Source organism: Humulus lupulus, chromosome 7 (genome assembly GCF_963169125.1).
Source record: "Humulus lupulus chromosome 7, drHumLupu1.1, whole genome shotgun sequence".
In the NCBI taxonomy this organism is placed as follows: Eukaryota; Viridiplantae; Streptophyta; class Magnoliopsida; order Rosales; family Cannabaceae; genus Humulus; species Humulus lupulus.
The window spans coordinates 159,574,474-159,579,743 of NC_084799.1; the positions used below are offsets into that span (position 1 = coordinate 159,574,474).

General features: G+C 30.7%; 1 long non-coding RNA gene across 1 annotated transcript; it reads right to left on the minus strand.

Moving 5' to 3' along the window:
* Nucleotides 1-848: 848 nt before the first annotated feature.
* On the minus strand, nucleotides 849-3,492 carry LOC133789974 (uncharacterized). The gene is made up of 3 exons (XR_009873821.1): nucleotides 3,282-3,492; nucleotides 1,356-1,432; nucleotides 849-1,241 (listed from the first exon to the last, which is right to left on the minus strand). It is a non-coding gene; the product is annotated as an uncharacterized LOC133789974 (long non-coding RNA).
* Between the last annotated feature and the right edge of the window lie 1,778 nt (nucleotides 3,493-5,270).

Here is a 5,270-nt window from a genome sequence, read left to right on the forward strand (position 1 = left end):
TAAGAAATTTCACAACTTCTCAATGAGCCTATACCCTAACCAAAACAACATTTCTTAGGTTCATAAAATTACTATTTTGCCCTTCCATACAACTCGTGTGCATGGGCCATGCACACATAATAAGAGTTACACATGACATGCAATTATTCTTAACTACTCATAAAGCCATACAAGAATAATGCTCCTTCACTACCAGAAAAAATGCTTTTAATAACACCAAAAATGTGTTATCAAAACATACCATAACACTTTTTGATGTGTTAAGACCGACTATGTTATCGTAGCTCAGGGTACTTTACATAACACTTTATCATTGTTATACAGATGTGTTATTATATTGTCAAGGATAACACACGTTCTTTGTTATTTTAATAAGTAGATAAGTGTTTAATTATATTATTTATAGTCGATTATATAACACATTTCAACACTTATAAATTTGTGTTATACTACACTTTAGTATAACACATTTTTTGTGTTATATAATGAAGTTTGCATTACATAATTCTTTACTTATAAAAAGTGTTATTGTAATAGATATTATAACACATTTTTCGTATTATTTTAATATTTAGATAACTTTAAATTCTCATTATATATTCATTTATATAACACTAATTTATTCTATTATATTTTTATTTTTTATTTATATAATTAAAATTAGCTTTCTAATATATACTAGCATCATCAAATGAACTTGATTTTCAAATAACAAGAAGTAAAAAGCATTCAACATGGTATTAACAATCCACAAATTAGTTTAAAACATTCAACACTGTCATCAACAACAAAATGTTCTTTAAATATTCAACATATTGAAAAGTTACTACTTTCAGCACAAAATATTGAAGAGTTTAATTTTTTACATAATAACACGTCAAAATTTGAGTAGTTTCACACTCCTACAGTACTATTTGATAGGAAAAAAACATGCAATTGAAGTTGCTTCATTGTACCAGCCGCAATGATCTGATCTTCACTTCCAATTCTAGCAAAACCAACACACTCCGTGTCTTCATTGCAGACTGCAACGCAACATAATACAACAACATTCAATGTTAAATTGATAAACTATGTCTGATTTAGTTCTTTGAAATTCAAAGTTAAGACATGAGTGAGTTATAGAGTAATAGTAGTAGTTATCATTACCAGATTCTACTTTTTCTTGCACAACTTCCAGGAACTGCTCAATGGCAGTCTTTATTGTCATGTACCCAGGTGGTTCATACTGCTTCTTCCCTCTAAAATTAAACATGAAATATAGAGAAAAACTCAGAACATGCATGCATTAATTTAAAGAGCATTAATTTAAAGATCCAATCCTAGGAAGCCACAAACAGAGAAAAACTCAGAACCTGCATGCATAGGAAGATCATGAAATTTCTAGGAAGTACGAAGCATAAATGTAGAAAGACAGCTCTGACGTACTGACCTGTTGAAAAAAATAAAAGTGTTACTCTATTATCAACACATAAAAAGCATAGAACAACAAAATTCAATTGCTACTGCAAAAGCAGAAAACATAGAAACAAATGATCAAAACTCCAGACAAGAGAACTGCATGTACCATTAAACACCATTCTACATATAAAGAGCAGGTTAATTGCTAAGGCAATTGCTGAACCAGCTGTAACATACACAGCACAAAGTTCGTACACACAAAGAAGAGCAACAACTAAAAGTAAAAGAACAACAACAACTCTTGTAGAAGTAAAATTCAGTGAAATGTGAGTGAAACTTTCTGAAGTCAGGTGGCCAGACATAAAAATAATATAATTCATCAAAAGCTTCATCACAATAATGTAACAGAGCTTTAACAAGGCCAATTAACCATTTAATATAATTTCCACTTGAATGGACCCACTATAGTTTCTTATTGTTACTAAAATCACTCCCATAAAGAAATAATATAAATCATGAAAAACAAAAAGAACAAAGAACATAGAGAGAAACTAATTTCAGAGGAAAAATAAAACAAATAAGGTCATTAAATACAAGAATTGAAACTTATCACATTTGAGAGTAAAGGAAACCAGGAAACCAGACCTATGTAACTCAGGAGAAAAAGAAAGGGAAAGGACAATTCATACTAACTAATTTATCACCCTATATTCCATAAGAAGAACCAATATGATGAAACAATTCATACAGTTTGTACTAACTTCTATCCCCATTTATTTCTTCTTTAAAGACCTAGCAAGTTTAATTCCTTTCTGTAAAGTTCAATACAAACATAGCATTGATGTGTAAATAGCTTTGGCAAAATTCTCTCTGTGACAGGTAACCAACAAGGCACCAAGTATGGCATCCAAATTAACAAGTAGAATGTGAATATGGTTGTTAGAGGTCCTTTATGAAGCCCATGCTATTCCTCTTATTCTCCCAAAGTTTCTCTTTCTTTCTAAGTTGGAAGTGGGAAATGTGTTTAGAGTTAGGTTTTGGGAAGTTTAATGGAGGGGCTTTTCTCTTTTTAAAATCTCTTTCCCTGTTATTTTCTTATCTTGGGGTGATAATATTTCTAAACTTTCTATGTAACACTACTGAGTTTTGCTTTTGCTGGTATTTTCTTATCTTGGGGTGATAATATTACTTTTGCTATTGCTGTCAAATACCATGAGTATCACATAAACAACCAAGTAAAGTGAACAACAAACTAAACTAAAGCAAAGACAACAATAAGAAAGTTATATATGCAACTAGCTACACAGAGAACAAAGGACAAAAGATACAATAAGAAAGTGGAGATAAAAAGGCTAATAAAAGCAAAAGACAGATTCAAGCCTAAATTTCAAGCCTTATCATATTAAACCATTCACAACCCCTTTATGAAAGTTTATAGTCCCTAAACATAGATTAAAACTAACTTGTGAAGGTGAAAGAAATAACAAGAATGCATATTCTTCATCTTGATTATGTATTATACAGGTAGGGCAAGGAAGACACGTATATAATTTATATATCTTACACCTCTATTGCTACATAAATGGCTACTAACGGTAATGCATAGAGGCAGAGGTACATGATTAGAGTGGGCAGAAGGGATCATACATCATCTTGATCATCTATACACACCCCATAAAAAAAGCTGATTAAAAAAAAGCTATAATAATAACTCAATTTACTCATATGTCTCACTGAAGCATTCCATCAAACAGTTATTATGCATAGGTTAAGCAAAGCTTAGTTTTATATAATAAAACCAGTTTAAGCAGTCAAACAAAACTAAACTTACAGATAAATTGACTAAAACATCAATTAACAAAAATACACTCTATACATACGAGTTTAGCCTACATCACTGCGTTCTTTGACCGAACTTCGGTGGAGCTCCACCTTTCTGGGGCAAGATATTCACAACCTGCAAAAGAGAAGTTCAAAGTTAGCAAAATTACTAGTGGTATCAATCTGCATTTTTGCCAAACTTTACAATATTATTCACTAATCAACTGAAGTCAAATAAGTACAGACCTTCAAGTCACTGAATGTATTAGTAGCAGAGAAGTTCACAAAAATCGGGAAAAATACAGATGAGTATGAGTATGTTGGGGGAACAACAAACTCCATTGATCCACTGCAAACAATTCATCATACAAGATAACTATCACTTAAATTGAAATCAAATAAATTATTAAGTTTCAAAAGGAAAACAACAGTAAGAATTTCAGACCTTCGGTTCGAGTTGTCAATAAGTAGAATGGACCACTCCAACACAGAATTCCTTGGGTCAAACCTGTAACCAATAAAAAAAGCAAATTGATACGGAACTCGAATAAATATAGTGCAACTCATAAACAATGCAAATGGATACTGACCTTGAACATCATAGAGCTAGTAAAGTTCAACAAAAATGCCAGTCATGATCTGATAAATATCTTAAAATTTCATTGACAATGTATGATACCTCAATATGTGCTACTGACACGTCATTGAGAAAAAAGAGGACCCTAGAACATGGTTTGCTATTTTGTGTAAATAACAGTAATACTAATGTAATGGTTTTTTTATGATGCTATATAAAATGTTGATAGAAACTCAAACTAAAAAAAAGAAGAGAAAAACATATAATAGAACAAAAACAATAACCATAAAACAAAGACAATCAGATAAATAACCAAGAAACCAAACCCCAAAAAAGAACCCTTGGATCGAATATTGTGGTTCAGCTACCACAATTCCACACATAACAAATGTACAAATTACATTAGTAAAAAAACAGAAAATTATGCAGAACATAAAAGGAGAAATCAAGGGTTTGCTACATAATAGAAAGTTAAAGTACAATGCAATATAGTAGTTGTGGCAACCATGAGCAATTGTTATATGTTATTTAATATACGTCATAGATAAATAGATAAACAAGAAAATATATATAAATATAACCCATTAATTTTTGGAGTTGATATAACTTATATTTTCAAAGCTATCTTTGAAAGAAATGTGAATCTGGGTCACTAATGCAAAACAATAATACAACTAACAACCCAAATAAAATGAACAAGAAAGAAACATGACTCAATCCAAACAAACCATGATATCATATATGGCATGGGGAAGAATATACATAACCCTATAAAAGACACTACAACCAATTCAATAAACCCAAATTTGAGACTAAGGGGAATGGCAAAGAAGATGCAGAAAGGTCATGTAAAATCCTGCTATAGAACTAGTGAAGTTCTCTTATTTTTTGAAATTAGTACTCAATATAAGGCAAGCATCTATAATCAAATATTAAAACTGAACACAATAAATGAGGGAAAATATGGTCTAATATATGACAAGCACTTTCAACTTGCAAGCATCTTAAATCTAGGCTCCCTTGGCAATATATAAGAATAAAAATATAATAGAAACATTAGGCCAAATGTGGAGTAGAAAAAACAAGAAAAGATAAATAATTGAAGTACATGAGCAAAAGATATAGAATGGTGAAGTGAGAAAGCAAATATAAATTACAGAAGTCAATACAAAAACAATATTATATGACTTAATATAAAAGGAACAAGAGTTCCAATTGGCCACCGACTTTATTAGTTAAAGAAAATTAAAAAATTAATTGTCCTTATAGAAAACTATGGTCTACAATACTCACTGTTCTACCAAGAATAAATGCAGCTGTAGCACCAATTGTTGCACTAATAGAATCAGCAACGAACCCCAAAGGAAACCCAAATAGATAACCTCCACCAAGCTGTAAGAGAAAATAAATAGCACAAATAAAGCATTGATAAAAATAAAAATAAAATAATACTAACAGATACACTTTCACA